Source organism: Pipistrellus hanaki (assembly GCF_964339955.1).
Source record: "Pipistrellus hanaki genome assembly, chromosome: X".
NCBI classification, from domain to species: Eukaryota; Metazoa; Chordata; class Mammalia; order Chiroptera; family Vespertilionidae; genus Pipistrellus; species Pipistrellus hanaki.
The window spans coordinates 45,707,419-45,724,428 of NC_140524.1; the positions used below are offsets into that span (position 1 = coordinate 45,707,419).

The 17,010-nt window shown below is 37.0% G+C and overlaps 1 long non-coding RNA gene across 1 annotated transcript in view; it reads left to right on the top strand.

Annotated features, from left to right (window-relative positions):
- LOC311615240 overlaps positions 1 to 17,010 on the top strand; it is a 974,758-nt gene that overhangs the window by 721,623 nt on the left and 236,125 nt on the right. The window lies entirely within an intron of this gene.

Below are 17,010 nucleotides of genomic sequence, written 5' to 3' on the forward strand. Positions count from 1 at the left end.
CAAATATAACTTAACAAAATGGTCAACCCATGGGGGATTGTTTAAGTCCTGTTAGATTTTTTTCTCACCTGTCTCAACAGCAATATACTTGCATTACAGAAAATTTAGAAAACACAGAAAGACACCTAGCAAATTAAAATTGTTCAGAATCCCTTTGGTCCTTTAGTCTATTTTATCCTTCCTGTTTGGATTCATTTCATAGATTATTGCATGTCATTATAACATATATCCAGACAAAAAATACTTTAAGTCAGCTGATTCTCATTTTGATTTGATTTTATTGCTGGAAGTGTTGCTGATATTTTGCATGGTAGAGGATGGATCTGTTTAGATTGTAGACAGCTTTCAGTGATGCACTTGTTTCTTATTTTACTTGGGGTTGCTAAGCAGGAGGAGATGGCAAATGGCTATCTACCTCATCAGAGGGCTGTAACTTGGTTTACTACAAAAAGCTACTCTACCAAAAAATGTTGTTCTAAGAACTCCAATTCTGTCTACTCTGTCTTAAACTTAGTGTATAAACAACTTTATTTCCAAGCTACTCATCTCATCACATTCTTGTCCTTAATCTAAGTGGCATCAATTTGCAAGGAGTGGGATGTGGCAGGCAGCCAAATATTTCATGCACTGGGTGGTCATGTCTGTGCCACATCAAGCTATCGGATATAAGTTAAGAACTCAGTTGAATCAAGTAAGGATTAATTAGACAAAAGGCCTCAGTTGATTGATTATCTTATTTTAACCTTTCCTCTTGTCAAAGCGGGTTGACCTAATCAAGCACATTTCCTATTGGCTGGTTGCTTGTAGCCCATTTGAAACAATAGAATCTGTGTAATAGAATCCTTTCTCACCTCTTCTTTGATCCATGCCATCTTCTTGGGTCAAGATGATTGATAAGTGGACCACAGACACAGACACAAGCTATAATCTTTTAAAAAACATTATAGGTTTGTTTTTTATATGCTGTTTGGGTTTCTCTGAACTAGTTTATAAAAACCCTGCTACCTTATTTTTTCTTCCAGTTTGGATTTCCTGCAGGCCAAGCAATAGTGAATCTCTTTCAAGGAGGCACTGAGAGCATTGGTGACTATTAACCTATATTCTCACTTTGACTCACTGCAAATTAGAGGGGTTCCAGATGCCCCTCAAGATTTTTCAAAGACTACCTAATACCAAGCAAATGAATATGAACATAGAATCATAGAGCTAACAGCCTTGGAGACTATCAACCCTTCTGAAATGTAGAAAAGGATATTTGGGTCCAGAAAGGAGAGACCATATTCCTAAAGTCACCATCTGGTTAGTAGAAGTGGAACTGCTTTTACCAAAGTCAAAAGGAGATCTGAGGTATCAAGAAAATCCCTGACCCTTAAGAGCAATTCTTGTTAGAGATCCTGGAGTAAGACCCCTAAATATTTGTATAGGCACAAGTTTGGCAGGAAAACTTTGGTTTGGAGTGTTTTGGTGTAGGTGACTGTACTGACATCACAGGAGAGAGAGAGAGAGAGAGAGAGAGAGAGAGAGAGAGAGAGAGAGAGAGAGAGAGAGAGAGAGAGAGAGAGAGAGAGAGAGAGAGAATATGACAGATTTATTGGTCACTAAATCACCTTTACTATGCAGAGAAGAATGAATGATGATCTGACCCAAGTGAATGGAAAACAAACCTCTATTTCTGCCCAGACCAATGGATTTATTTGTAGTTTATAGCACATGGCCTTTTTTTTCTATTTGTAAAATTAAAATCCCAGATATATCTGAAAAGAGGCCTGACTTCAGAGAACATCTTAGATGTATTTTCACTGTGCACATCATCCAAATAAGAGCTCCAGTATATAGGAAGGGAGATCAGAACAGAACCAAACCTGCAAACTTCATGCAAAATTGGATAAGAACTACTAATTCCAATTACTATTGTTGACACCATCTCTGTCCTCCAAAGCCTTTAAATCTGAGTGGACCCAGTAGGTATAAGCTAGCCAGAGAGGGACTTTGCCCCTCTACTCACTGACTCCAGCTGCTTCAGGGATGATTGACCCAGGCGAACTTCCTATGAGGATGCCTTCTGAGAATAAGAGATCAAAGGAAAAACAATTGCTTGGAGCCCACAAGGGAACTAGATTATGGAGGTAGACTCTTCATAAGTGGTAGTATGTTAACTTCATTGTGACATATTTGGTGTAATTAAGAAGCAGGGCATGCTTGTTATTTTGGGTGTACATTGGTGAAGGAGCAATAAAAGGTCAGAGTAAATTTTTTGGGTTAGTTTTGATTCTGTAGAACCTGTCCCTTTGGTCATATTTGGGGTGGCTTAGTCACTGACACCCCAGAACAAATATTAACATGAAGTATCTTCATTTATGCCTATAATTTGAAAGTGCAAAACTACATTAATGGTTGAAATGATAGTATTCCAAAAGAGTGTCATAAGATTATGTTAAAAATTGTTATGTTACTTCAGAGAAGTAATTCCTCCACACCCCTATATGTGCCTAACTCTGTTTTGCAGTGTATTTTTCTGAGATGAAAGTTCAGATATTCTAATTTTCCTATTCTAAAAATTTCAATATTTCTCTACTTTTATAAATTCCTTATTATAGTACAACCTAGCATTTTCTAAACTCCTTTGTATAGTTTATGCTGTAGCCCAAACCTACTACTGTACTTTCTCCTGACCTTTTCTGATTCCATACCTTTATTTTCCTCTACCTAAAATTTCATCCCTGTCTCCAGCCACCACAGATCCAATTTTACCCATCCTTCAAAGGATAGTCAAATATCACTTTCTCCAGAAAGCTTTCCTTAATCCCTCTAGTGATATGTCCCTATTTCTGAATTCCAATAATAAATTTACCTGTACTTCTTATTTTTCACTTGTTTCTATTATATTTGATCTAGAGAAAATAATAAATGTTACAAGGTTTTTTTTTGTTTTTGTTTTTATTTTTAGGGTAGAGACCATGTTTGATTAATCTTTGTACTTTGTATAGTACCTAACAAAAATTAAATGTGTGTTTCTATGCCTCTCTGTGTATGTAGCTTTCCTCTGGGCATTTCACCTCTTTTTCTTGTTTGCTTAATGTTTTTTCTGTGTTCCCATCCCTCAATCTCCCAATCTTCTTCTTTCCTCCACCTGCCTCTGTCTCTCACTGTGTGTGTGTGTGTGTGTGTGTGTGTGTGTGTGTGTGTACAGGGTATGGGCAAAAGTAGGTTTATAGTTGTTCATATGCAAAGTAATACAATAGTTAATAATAATAATATAAGAATAAACTCCATGTTTTGCATATTCATAAACTATAAACCTACTTCTGCCTTATACTGTATATACATATAGATAGATAGAGACATGGAGATAAAGATAGATATACACATATAAAATAAAATATATAATTTAATTAACCATTATAAAAATAAAGTATATTTTTCATTTGTTGTGTTTATTAAATTCAGGTTAGATGCCTTGTTTTATTCTAAAAAGCAGTAATGCTTTCATATTCCTCTCATAAAGTTCTAAACAGATAGCTAAATCATATTTTTATTATTCTATTGTTGGTTAACTTTTTTTGTCTTGATGGGAAGTGACCATTGATAGCAAAATGCTCCCCATTCATGCATTGATTATTGAATTCAGTCATTGTTTACTATGGTTTTCTCTTGAGGCATTGAGAGGTGCCCATTTTAGGTATTGTAACACTTAGCCAAGTGAAGTGGTAACTAAAGGACTAAGGGGGGTCATGATAGCTCTCTTGATATATGTGAAAGGATACCAGGGGGACCATGTTTTCAGTTTGTTTTATGTGGCCTCAGTAAATATAATCTATACAAAAATGAATGTTTTGGCCTCAAAGATAGTGAATTTTCTGATATTAAGGGTATTCAAACAGAGCTTGAATGGACATGTGGTGAGGAGAGAATAGATGATACTCATAGCATTGTATGGGGTGTTGGGATAAATTATTATTTTTTGTCATAAATGATCCCTTGAGATCCTTTCCCAATTTGAGATTCTATGGTTCCATGAGATTCCTTAAAATAGACTTAAGCAGTTTCCAAATGTTAAGAACACATATAAACAGATCAATTCAAATAGAAAACAAGAAAGAATGTTATAAGAAACAGAACTAGAAGCTTCAGAGAACCTCATTATAAACCACTGTATTTGACCACTAAATTTTACTCTGAGTTCCTTGGAAATTAAGGTAAAAATTGAGTTGCATGGTTCTTTGTCAAGAAAAAAAAATGGCCAAGTTCAACTGCCTAGAAAGATGTTGTTTTTTATGCCATGGAATTCTAGGAGGAATTTATCATGTAATTCTTTGTATAATACAATATATAGTGTTTATCATAATGGACAATGTGGCTTTATAAAAGATATAAATATAATCTTCAAACAGAAATGTCTTTTCTTCCCTTTCAAAAAAAATAGCTGTAAAATGTCAAATCTTCAACCAGTAAGAGTCTTTTTCCCTCAGAAGGTTAAAAAAAATATGGTTAAGATAGATTGCTTTCTGTTAACCTGGCTTAATATAGAGACCTGGCACAAAGAATCCAGAAGAATGGACAGTTAAAGTGACCCATCTGCTTTCAAGTATCTCCTGTATCAAGTGATCCTTTGGATAACAAACAATTCATTTTTTAATTCTCTAAGAGGTGTCTCAAGGAGGGTTGAGATTCAGAGCCTAAGGATTTGTGCTCTCTGCCAATTAATTGCTGGCAAATAACAGTAGAGATATACATCCCAGTCCTACCTACCTCAGAAGGATGCTGTGAAGATGGGAGAAGAGTATATTGATGTCAAAGTACTGGAGAAAGTTACAATTTCTAACCAAATGTCATGGTTGAGGGATAGTTTTATTGCCACCAGACTGCATCTCACCAGGGACTAGGCCCCAGAAGGGCTTTGGTGGTTAGCTACTGAGAAAAGCCAATTTGTCAGATCTGCTATGAAATGTCATTGCATATCTACAGGGGAAAGGCATTCAACTCAGAGAAAGATGATTTCATGAACTTAATGATTCTTTTATGAAGTAAGGGCCATCATTGACCAGTGTCAGAGTAGTGTCATAGTCAAAGACATGGTCTAGCAACCAAAAGGAATTTCAAAATAATTTAAATTCTAACATTAATAAAAAACCATAAAGGGGATGGTTTTATTAAAATATCCCTTTTTCTACAGTGTGGTGTTTTTGTTTTGTATCATATTCTATAGGTGTTAAATTTCTTTTTATTTCATCACTCCCCACTAACTTTTCCTGGACCTCTGGGCAAAACAAGTTTTTTCTCTCAATATTTCCCTCTCTCTAAGCACTTTATTATGTGTGTTGGCTTAGAATACAGCCTAAATCCTTCTCCCCTGCATCTCATGTGTTCTCGCTCTCTCTTCTTGATTTTGCACCACAAAAGACCAAAGATCATTTCAGCAAACATAGGAGGGAGATGTTGGGATGGTGAGGATCCGAGAAAAGGAAAAACAACCTCGCCTTGATGCACTGGGGGAAGAATAAAGTTGTTAACATACATACATTAATAATTTTCACACCATCACATCATGACATGGACACTTGGATTACCACAATCACCCAATTTCATACCTTTTTGTTATTAACCCAATGTCTCTTCATTTTTACTCTTAAGTCATAGACTAGGTTTTTCCACAACAGCTAGAAACAAAGATTATTGAAAACAATAGATAATTATAGCAAAAGCTTCTGGTATATGTGTTTAGAAAAGGTAACAAGCATGGTGGAAGGATTGGGGCTTCTCTTGGACTGGTTCTATACATCAGTCTGAGAGATGCTATCTTCAGCATGCAGAGGGAACAAGGTGAGACTTTTTAAACTTCCCAGTGCTTTTTACATCTGAACTCCAATATTAGGATTGTGGTATGAAAACTCTAAACATTACTCTTCAAATAAAAAAACAACCAAAATTTTTAAAGCCAAATTTTGGTAATTGATCACGCCATTCTTTTCTGTTGAAAAAAAATTCTAAGCACTTTAAAGGTGTGGAAAAAAACATATTCATCCTCTTATTTATGGCCTTAAACAAACAAACAAAAAAAGAGTAATATACTATGTTTAAATTTTTAGATCTTTTCAAGAATTCTCCCAGAGGCCTTGCTGGTTTGACTCAGTGCAAAGAGCGTCAGCCTGTGGACTAAAGGGTCTTGGGTTAAATTCCTGGTCAGGGCACATGCCCGAGTTGTGGGGTTGATCTCCCATGTGGGGCGTGCAGAAGGCAGCCAATCCATGGTTTTTTCACATCACTGATGTTTCTCTCCCTCTCCATCTCCCTTCCTCTCTGAAATCAATAAAAACATATTTTTAAAAAAAGAAAAAAAAGAATTTTCCCATATTAACAAAGTAAGTCAGTTTGGTGGTCACTGTAACCTTACAATTTCATTTAAGTCATAGGATGCTGATACCAGGTGGGATTTGCATTCTGGTTATAGATATGGAGAGTAGTAGTTGGCATAAACACAGAAATGAGCAAAACTCAATGACTCATAGCCATATTGGCACAATGTCTTCAGCACTCAGCAAAGGCTCTGGCATGTATTAATTTTAAAAAAGCAGTTCAAGCTTAATGGTTGATGACAGTGAAATATCCTTAATCTTCAACCTGATATCTCACCTACTGGCATCCAAATATACAGTTGTTGCACATTTTCATGGTCCCAATAAACAGATTCATAGAATTTTAAAGCTGAAAGGGACCTCAGAGATCATTTGGTTTAAATTTCTTATTTCACAGACTGGGAAACTAATTCCAGAGAAGAAAGTGCACCTTCTCAATGGTTTCACAGCCGGTTATTAGCAGTCATGACTAGAACTTCCTTTCTTCCTGCTTCAGGTGCACAGTTACTGTTAAAGTGAAACACTAGCTTTCAGCAGAGTATCCACTATTGAAAAGGCACCAATTGTGGTTATTAACTTCTTAACTTCAGTTCAATATGTTCTGACCCATTTCCTTTATGAAGCCAATGGATAGTGATTAATTAGGTCTTCATTGGGCATTATAATTTCTAGTCTGCTCCATGATCTTATATTTCCCCCCTTCCTCTTTGGCACCAATTGAAAAAGCTATACAAACTGTTTTTTTGAAAAGCTCAATTGGTTAGTTATAATACATCAGTAGAAAGGAAAAGCCTCAGCTTTTGATTATATAGTCTACACTCTTTCTTGACTTATACTTTCTAAATGGACTTAGTCTTTAGACCTTACAGCAGTGGTTCTCAACCTTTCTAATGCCACGACCCTTTAATAGAGCTCCTCATGCTGTGGTGACCCCCAACCATAAAATTATTTTCGTTGCTACTTCATAACTGTAATTTTGCTACTGTTATGAATCATAATGTAAATATCTGTGTTTTCCGATGGTCTTAGGTGACCCTGCTAATGGTTCTCAACAGACTGCTAGCTGTAGAGCCTAAGACCATCAGAAAACACTGATATTTATATTGCAATTCATTAACAGTAGCAAAATTACAGTTATGAAGTAGCAACAAAAATAATTTTATGGTTGTGGGTCACCACAACATGAAAAGCTGCATTAAAGGATCGTAGCATTAGAAAGGTTGAAAACCACTGCCTTACAGGGAAGCAAATCATACTTATGTGAATAATATATGTATTCAGCTGTCTCCTCCTCCATGGGAAAAAAAGTTTGAAATTACCAATCTATGGATCAGTTTATGATCATCTATTGACCATTTAGTTTCCAAATATCCTGACCCAAATTTTCTGGCATGAAAAGTTTCAACTAGAACAAGAATCTACTAAGAGCTGCCAGATATAGATAAAAGTTTTTCAGATTGCTTAAAATAATGCTTTAAAATATTACATTAAACAATTTTACAATTCCACCTTATATTTATGCTAGTGAATGCTAACTTAATTATGACACAAGAGTGTTATTCTCTATCTTGGGAAAGAGATGGAGAATTGAATTTATCCAAAATTAGTCGTGGGCAATGGTGACATTAACTTCAGTGAAATTACAGTTCTGACATGTCTTCCCTTTATCTCTCTCTGGTCAGTTAGCTAGGGATAAGCTTGGTGTCGGGAAGGACAATTTAATATATTGAATGTTAACCCGTAAAACAGACTATTGCCCAGGTATCTAATATACTATCCATCTACCTGACTACAATACATTAATTTTGAACAGGCTGTCTTCTAGATTATGTCCAAGGTATTATCATTAAATTATCTCATTGGTTAACCTATATCCTATGAGATCAGCTGTGTATTCATACAGTCTGGCAATCCTGGCAATGCGCTTAGAAGTTAGTCCTATCATATTTTTATCACAATGCCAAAGAGGTAGAGCCAGATGTGCAATAGTTGGAGTTTCTTTTCTGCTCTCCTCTTTCAACCCCCAACTCTGAGCTAAGAAATAAAGGCAAGGCTGACACATATACAGAGAAATTTGGCAAATACCCTGATATTCAGATCTACAAAAGCAACCAAACCAGATAAGTGATCTCCAAAATGGATTTTTTGTTTGTAGTAGGAGTGCTAAAACGATCTGGTTGTCTATCTATGATAAATTGAGTAACTTTGGAAATTCCAAAACTTATTTCCTTGGAGTAAACATTAACTGGGGCTATTTACTCCAGGCACCATTAGTTTTCTGAAGAGCCACTTAACAACATGTCATTTTCAAATCAGAAAAGTACTAATTTATTTCCTTTAACATAAAATTTCATCACCATCTTTAGCACTGTTACTGTGTACCTACTATGTGGATGACACTGTATACAAATGGTCTCTTCTGATTCTCACAACAGTCCCAGTAAGCTGGTATTATTATTAACCCCAATCCTATATAATAAAAGCATAGTATGCAAATTGTTCCCTCGACTGAGAGTTGGTCTGGAAGTTTGACCAGGAGGCAGGGCCAGCCGGGGGAAGGGAGGGAGGCCCGGGCCAGCAGCCGGCAGCTGCTAGGGACCCTACCAGTGCATGAATTTTGTGCACTGGGCTCTAGGTTACAAATAAAGGAACTGAGTCTCAGAGGGGTTAAGCAAATTTCCTAAGGCCACAAAGGTAATAAGTGATAAGCATATGGGAAACCAGATTCATCTTGATTACAAAGTAATCACATTCTATCGTACTCACATGATGTTAATGTAAAATACATTCAAACCTGTAAAAAACTTTTGTGAGTTTATTTGAGCCAAACTGTCTACAATCGCCAGTAAACAGTATCTCAATGCATGGGACGTTTCTCATCTATTTTTATATATTGCAAGCAAAGGAAGGGATGTAGGTGGGTTACATGGATCCATTGGTGGAAGATTAGAGAGGCGGGAGAAAGCATGAGGGCGGGGGGGGGGAGAGGAACCCCTAGGATTGGATAAAAAGTAAAATGCTAGACACATACTTAGGTGGGTGCAGGAACAATTAACATGATAACAGTGAAGAAATCTGTGGTATCAGTCCTGGTGCCCAGGCTCATTAGGTTGTGCCCCAAGGGGTCTAGAAAAATGGAAGTTACAAGTTACCCAGACATTTCAAGAATATGTTATTACAGATGCAAAAAGACACATAGGCTCAGTTAAGGTAAAGGTTGACCTTATCAGTGAAGATACTGGCCTAGGAACTACCCACCATAACTGCTTTTAGTTAAAGTTTAATTTCAGACCATCCTTTATGGTTACTTTAGGTCTCTGAGTTTGTAAGACCACCATGCAGGCCTTCCTGTAGCTTGTCAGGTTAGCATGTGGCCCTTTTTCCCCACAGCTATTATTTGTGGTACCACATTGGTTTTGTCACCTTTTTAAAATGCTTTGCAAATTCCAGTGTTTATGTGAGAGTTAACTATTCTATCTTTGGTTGAAGATTTTATTGTTTTATAAGTTTAAAAAGATATTAACTTGCCTGGCTGGTTTTGCTCAGTGTTTCAGCATCAACTTATAAACCCATCATAGACTCCTCTTTAATTAAAAAGTTTAATCTCAGACCATTCTTTGTGGTTACTGAGTTTGCCAGACTGCCATGCAGGTTCCCTGAGCTTCTCAGGTTAGCATGCGGCCCCTTTCACCCACAATGTGAAATTATCAAAGAATATAAAAATAACATTTTCACTGAATTCTGAATTTTTAGAATCTACTTCCCACTTGAGGGAACAGTTTCTTTGGTTCAACAGCTCCTTGAAGGATGAGGCAGGTATTGGACAGTAAGCACATACAACAACTAATCAGAGTGTGTGTTCCCTGGGTTTGTCTGGCTGGGTAGGAAGGAATAAGTCCATTCAAAATGTAAAATAAAATAAGCAAACACAAGCCATTAAATCACATTGCTGTTAACTGAAGTTTCAGCTTCTAAAGAGGTTTTGTTTCAAAACAGTTGACAGAGAAATACCTATCTACTGAACCAATTAAAAAATTATCTTTATTGTTCAAAGTACTAAGATGTCCCTTTTGTTTGTTTGTGTTTTTCTCCCAATTGGCCCTCTCCACCCCACACCCGCCCCTCCCAATCCTTCAACACTATTTTCTGAGTTCATGCACTATCCATTTATGCATATAAATTCTAATTTTAATCACTCCCCACCCACCCCTCTTCAGCCTTTCATCTGAGATTCCACAGTCTGTTCCATAGTCTCTGGTTCTATTTTTTTCATCAGTTTATTTTGTTCATTAGATTCCACATGTGAATGAGATCACATGATATTTATCTTTCTTTGACTGACTTATTTCACTTAGCATAATACTCTCCAGGTCCATCCATGCTTTTGCAAATGGTAAGAGTTCTTTCATTTTTACAGCTGTGTAGTATTTCATCATATAGATTACCACAACTTTTTTATCCACTCATCTGCTGATGGGAACTAGGGCTGTTTCCAAATATTACCTCTTATAAATTGAAATTCTATTTGGTTACATATATTCTTTCTGATTGGTGTTTCTAGTTTCATAGGATATATTCTTAGAAGTGGGATCATTGGGTCAAATGCGAGTTCCATTTTTAAAAATATATTTTTATGATTTAAGGAAGGGAGAGGGAGAAAGAGAGAGAGAGAAACATCAATGATGAGAGAGAATCAATTGGCCACCTCCTGCATGTCCCCTACTGGGGATTGAGCCTATAACCCAGGTATGTGCCCTGTCAGGGAATCAAACCATGAACCCGTTGGTTCACAAGCAAATGCTCAACTCAACCACTGAGTCATGCTGTATGGGCATGAAAGTTACATTTTTAATTTTTTGAGGAAACTCCACACTGTTTCCCACAATGGCTGCACTATTCTGCATTCCCACCAGCATTGCAATAGGATTCCCTTTTCTCCACATCCTCACCAACACTTGTCCTTTGTTGATTTGTTGATAGCCATTCTGACAGGTGGGAGGTGATATCTCATTCTCATTTTAATTTGACAGAGGAAATCTCTTGGCTGATTAGTGACTTTGAGCATTTTTCATATGCCTCTTTGCCTTCTGGATTTTCACTTTGGAAAAGTGTCTATTTAGGTCCTTTGCCCATTTTAAATTGAACTGTTCATCTCAATTTGTTAAATTGTATGAGTTCTTTATATATTTTGGAAATTAACTCCTTATTAGATGTATCATTGGAAAATATGTTCTCTCATGTAATGGGCTCACTTGTCATTTTGTTGATGGTTTTTTTTTTTTTTTTTTTTGATGCGCAGATGCTTTTTATTTTGATGTGGTCTGATTTGTTTATTTTCTCCTTAGTTTCCTTTGCCCTAGGAGATGTATTGGTAAACCTATTGCTACAAGAGATGTCTGAGATTTTTCTGCCTATGGTTTCTTCTAAGACTTTATGGTTTCATAACTTACATTTAAGTATTTTATCCATTTTGAATTTATTCTTGTGCATGGTGTAAGTTGGTGGTCCAGTTTAAAATTTTTGCATGTACCTGTCCAGTTTTCCCAACATCGTTTATTAAATAGCCTGTCTTGACTTCATTGGATGCTTGTGCCTCCTTTGTCAAATAGTAATTGAGCATTATGGCTTGGATTGATTTCTGGGTTCTCTGTTCTGTTCCATTGAAGTATATGTCTGTGCTGGTGCCAGTACCAGGCTGTCCTGAGCACAATGACTTTGTAGAATAAATTGATATCTGGTATGTGATTCCTCCAACTTTGTTCTTCTTTCTCAAGCTTGCTGCGGCTATTCGGGTTCTTTTTTTTTTTCTCTCCATATGCATTTTTGTTGTGTTTGTTCTGTGAAATATGCTATTGGTATTTTAATAGGGATTACATTGACTCTATAGATTGCTTGGGGTAGTATGGGAATTTTAATGATGTTAATTCTTCCAATCCATAAACATGATATATACTACCATTTATTTATTCCTCTATTTCTTTTTCAATGTCCTATAGTTTTCCAACTACAGACTTTTTACCTACTTGGCTAAGTTTATTACTAAGTATCATATCTATTTTTTTTTTTGCAATGGTACATGGGATTTTTTGTTTGTTTGTTTGTTTGTTTGTTTCTCTTTCTGATAGTTCATTATTGGTGTATAAAAATGCCATAGATTTTGGGGTGATAATTTTGTATCCTGCTATGTTTCAAAATTCATTTATTATACCTACTAGGTTTTTAAGGTTTTCTATGTACAATATGATGTCACCTATGAATAATGGAAGTTTTACTCCCTCCGTTCTAATTTAGATGTCTATTATTTTTTCTTCTTGTCTGATCACTGTGGCTAAGATTTTCAGTATTATGTTGAATAAGAAAGGTGAAAGCAGACATCCTTTTTCCTGTCCTTACGGGAAATGGTTTTAGTTTTTGCCCATTGAATATTATGTTTGCTGTAGGTTTGTTATATATGGCCCTTATTATTTTAAGGTATGATCCCTTTATTCCCACTTTGCTGAGAGTTTTTACTCAGAAAAGTGTGTTGCAATTTGTCAAATGCTTTTTCTGCATCAATTGATATGATCATGTGATTTTTCTCTTTCAATGTGTTTGTGTGATATATCACATTTATTGATTTTTGAATATTGTACCAGCTTTGAATCCCCAGAATAAATACCACTTGGTCATGGTATATGATATTTTTAATATATGACTGGATTGGATTTGCTAATATTTTGTTGAGGATTTTAGCATCTGTGCTCATTAGGCATATTAGCTGTAATTCTCTTTCTTTGTAGTGACTTTATCTGGTTTTGGAATTAGGGTAATGCTGGCCTCATAAAAACAGATTGGAAGTGTTCTGCTATAAACATAGAGGTAGATATATTCTTTCTGATTGGTGTTTCCAGTTTCTTAGGATATATTCCTAGGAGTGGAATTACTGGGTCAAATGGGAGTTCCATTTTCAGTTCTTTGAGGAAACTCCATACTGTTCTCCACAGTGGCTGCACCAGTCTACATTCCCACCAGCAGTGCACGAGTGTTCTTTTCTCTCCACATCTTCGCCAACACTTGTCATTTGTTGATTTGTTGATGATAGCCATTCTGACAGGTATGGGATGGCACTGCATTGTCGTTTTGATTTGCATCTCTCAGATAATTAGTGACTTTGACTATGTTTTCATGTGTCTCTTGGCCTTCCTTCTCTCTTCTTTTGAAAAGATTCTGTTTAGGTCCATTGCACATTTCTTTATTGGATCATTTGTCTTCATTTTATTAAGTTGTATAAGCTTCCTGTAGATGTTGGAGATTAAACCTTTATCAGTGATAACATTTGCAAAAATGTTCTCCCATACAGTGGGCTTTCTTGTTGTTTTGTTGATAGTTTATTTTGCTGTGAAAAAGCTTTTTATTTTGATGTAGCCCCATTTGTTTATTTTCTCTTTAGCTTCCATTGCCCTAGGGGCAGTATCAGTAAAGATATTCTTTCAGCACATATATAAGATTTTGCTGCCTCGGATTCCTCTAGTATTTTTATGGTTTCCCATCCTATGTTTAAGTACTGAATCCATTTTGAGTTTATTTTTGTGTATGGTATAAGTTGGTGGTCTAGTTTCATTTTTTTTTTTTTTTTTGCATGTATCTGTCCAATTTTCCCATCACCATTAATTGAGCATAGTGATTTGGGTCAATATCTGGATTCTCTATTCTATTCCATTGGTCTGTCTGTCTGTTCTTGTGCCAGTACCAAGCTGTTTTGAGAACAGTGGCTTTGTAATTCAGTTTCAAATTTGGTATTGATATCCCACCTATTTTATTCCTCTTTCTCGGGATTTCTGTGGCTATTTGGGGTCTTTTTTAATTCCAGATGAATTTTTGGAGAGTTCCTTCTAGGTCTGTGAAATATGCTGTTGATATTTTAATGGGAAGTGCATTGAATCTATAGATTGCTTTGGGTAGTATGGACATTTTAATGATGTTGATTCTACCAATCCATGAACATGGTATGTTCTTCCATCTGTTTATGTCTTCCTCTATCTCTTTTTTCAGTGCCCTGTAGTTTTCCGAATACAGGTCTTTTACCTACTTAGTTAATTTTTTTGGTCTGATGATAAATGGAATTGCTTTTTTTAGTCTCTTTTTCTTTTTTCTCTCCCCCCCCCCATTTTTTTTATTGATCATGGTATCACATAATTGTCCTCATTCTCCCAATCCCATCACAAACCCCTCCCTACAAATGTCCTCCCCCTCCCTCCTTCCCCCCCCCCCCCCCGTTGTCCATGGCTGCTGGCCAGGCTCATATGCATGCACACAAGTCCTTTGGTTTATCTTTTCCCCTTTACCCTCACCCTCCCCTACATTCCCTCTGAGATTTGAAAGTCTGTTCGGTGCTTCTCTTTCTCCGAGTCTCGTTTTGTTCATCGGTCTATGTTGTTCATCATTTCCTCTAGATGTGTATGATCTTGTGATCTAAGAAATACCCTTGTAAAAACCTAAACTGAGAAAAGCCATAATGGTTATGCTGAGAGGCAAATGAATCAGTCTATAGTGAGTTCCTTTCTGGACCAACAGTTCTTTTGAGTCCCAATTTCAATGTCAAATAGTTCCTTATGTATACATGTCAGCCACGCTATTTCAGATCTGGTTGGTGGCCAAACGGTAGTGATGCAGGTCAGACCATCTCTGGTTTGGTCCTGGGCATCCTTCAGCAACACGCAGCTGCTGTCTGCTGGTATGGTGAGGTGTCATCAGCATCTTCCATCTCTGAATTGTTTCTCTTCTGTCTTCATGGCTGGAGCACTTCTGTCTATTCCTCTCTGTTACAGGATTCCAGATGGTCTTGGAGTTATTTTCTGAAAATGTACAAACATATTCTTGACCAAAAGTTAATAAAGGGATATTTTCTATAAATTTGACTTGGGATCCTTTTTCTTCCCCCCACCCCCAAATGATTTTCCTCTGGCTTGTTTTGACACCATGTGTGTATTTTCATGGGTATCTTTCTGTTAGCGTTTTGAATGAAGGTTAATTTTCTGAAGTACAAATTTTTTAGATGTAAATTATTCCGAGGATATTTTTCCTTACATGATATTCTTCCACTGTCACCCCTTTTTTAATTTAAATAATAGGAGACTTTTGGAAAATTTATAATGTAGTCTTGATAGCTTTTACATTTTAATTAGTTGTGCTAAGCTATGACTGCTTTAGGTTCATAATATGTTATGCAATTTTACCATGAGATGCTCTGCCAATAAGAGTTTTTGTTAACACTTTAAGAACAGCTTTTTGTACAGTACAATCAGTTTTTCTAGATATTCATTTATTTCCATTAGCCACATTAATTTCCTCTGAGAAATTGGCTATTATTCAACTGTCAAACTCAACACTCTAGCAACCATCTTATTTACCATGTGTGTACTAGTGGAATTGATTATTTGCCTTCTTGAGAAGGGCCTGAGCATTCCTGGTACTAGGCTGGATTTAGATATTAAAAACCCTCTTTTCCACACCATGGGTACCAGACCTCTCAAACAAGTCTTGTTGCAGTGAGAGGGCAGCTGCTGTCAGCCAAGTCTCTGTCTGTTACCTGGGTCCCAATTTGTGCTGGGCATGAGAAGATAAGCAGCCATGGGGGCAGGAGATCTCCCACAGAAGGGGGTGAGCATTCAGGCCCCTGCATAGTTTGTGGTGAGGGTCTGTGTCCCACCTCTGTTGACCCCTAAGTTCTCTCCTGATGGCCCCTCTGCGACTGTGCCTGTCTTAGGTTGTTCTTTCCCTGAGGAAGCTTACCCGTCTCTGGCTAACCAGCCATCCTCCGGGGCCAAGCAGGGTGATGTGAGTTTTGGTCTGTCTCGTTGGTAGCCTATGCCCCCATGGCTCCACGATCAGCACCTGCCTTGGGGACCCCTCACCTGCTGGTGAGGCCCGGGCACTGATCTCATATTTTTGGGAACCCATGTTTCTTCTCCAGAGAGGGCCCAGCTCACCCCACTGGGCAGGAGAAAGATCCATGGTACCAGCCACCATGGTGCTTCAGCCTTGGCATGAGCTGAAAGGTCAGGTAACAGTTATGGTCACCTGGATCACGAGAAGAGGGTCATTTTTGGCCAAAAGGGCAAGACCAGCCAATATAGAATGCTCAGGTGGCTTCCCAGGGGTCCCTCTGCACAATGGAAGGAATTAAGTCCTTTCATGTCATTTTTAAATTGCTGCCATACATTCAAAGGATTGGTTTTAAGTTTGTTTGGGATAATTGTACAATATGCTGTTGTAATTCTAAAATATCTAGAAATGTGTTACCTTTGTCTCCAAGCACCAACAAATATATATATATAATAAAATAAATGATTTTTTATTGATACTCCATGGTGTGAGGTACTATTATAAGTAATGGGGATAACCCAAGTCTGGGAAAAATTATAACGACCTTGTAGAATAATATCATGTAAGGATAATCTTTGCTCTGGGCCATGGAAATTCCATTTTAAACTGGCTGTCAATTTCTTTTTGAGAGAAGGTCTTTGTTACATTTTCTTCACCTCTCCCAGGAGGAAGTAGTGATGCTCCCTTCCTTTCGTGTCCTCATAAGCCAGAACCCTCTTTACTTTTACACACAAAAGATCAGTGGTTTAATTTTGTGTCATACAGAATGGCAGCTGGGTGGTGACCCCTATGT